This window comes from Mastomys coucha, unplaced genomic scaffold (genome assembly GCF_008632895.1).
Source record: "Mastomys coucha isolate ucsf_1 unplaced genomic scaffold, UCSF_Mcou_1 pScaffold6, whole genome shotgun sequence".
Classification (NCBI taxonomy): Eukaryota; Metazoa; Chordata; class Mammalia; order Rodentia; family Muridae; genus Mastomys; species Mastomys coucha.
Window position 1 is genome coordinate 90920529 of NW_022196912.1, and position 904 is coordinate 90921432.

Here is a 904-nt window from a genome sequence, read left to right on the forward strand (position 1 = left end):
CTCTAATTTGGTAATTGGAGAAATAGGTCCAATATTGTACAATCTATATGCACTTTCAGTTTGTTTGTGACAGTGTCTGGCTGTGTACAACATAAGGGTCTTGAAATATGCCGGGCGGTAGTGGCGCAATATGCCGGGCGGTAGTGGCGCACGCCTTTAATCCCAGCACTTGGGAGGCAGAGGCAGGCTGATTTTTGAGTTAGAGGCCAGCCTGGTCTACAGAGTGAGTTCCAGGACAGCCAGGACTGCACGGAGAAACCCTGTCTTGAAAAACAAACAAACAAAAAAAAGGGTCTTGAAATCTTGCTTCTCCTATCTCAGCCTCTCTATTAATAGTATTATTTCATGTTTTTACACTATACTGTGGTTTTCAGAACAGCTTATATATTTCAAAAGTATTTATATACCCAAAAGAAACATAGATGATTAACTAGGGAGGTTGCTTATAAGAGAACAACAAAGAGTGAGACTGAATGCTTTGCTTGACATTTGTAACTCTTGTATCAAGTTTGAAGAAGAGGACTTAAGAAGTTACTCTTTCTCTGAGATGAATGCTTTTCCAAATTATCACAGCTAATGAACCAAATTCTTACCCTCACCTAATGTCTGTGCCACCCTCCAAGCAGAACCATTGTTCATTGAAACAGTTGGTGAGTGACTTTATAGATAGACCATCTTGATATATACACGGTTTCTTAAATGAATGTAACCTGTTCTCTGTGGGCTGAGAACAAAGTCACTCACTCAAATCAAATAGCTTTGACCATAGCAGGAAGTCTGTATCCAAAAATCAAGCCTACAATTCATTTCTTGTTGCAGCAGAACTATCAACTCTTAGCTTAGCTATGATGGAGGTAAAATCCTTTGGTGATGTGAGGGTTATTGAAGTACAGCCTTATTACAA

At 39.5% G+C, this 904-nt stretch overlaps 1 protein-coding gene across 4 annotated transcripts in view; it reads left to right on the forward strand.

The window, feature by feature from the left end:
- Syne2 (spectrin repeat containing nuclear envelope protein 2) overlaps window positions 1–904 on the forward strand; it is a 396202-nt gene that overhangs the window by 199728 nt on the left and 195570 nt on the right. The window lies entirely within an intron of this gene.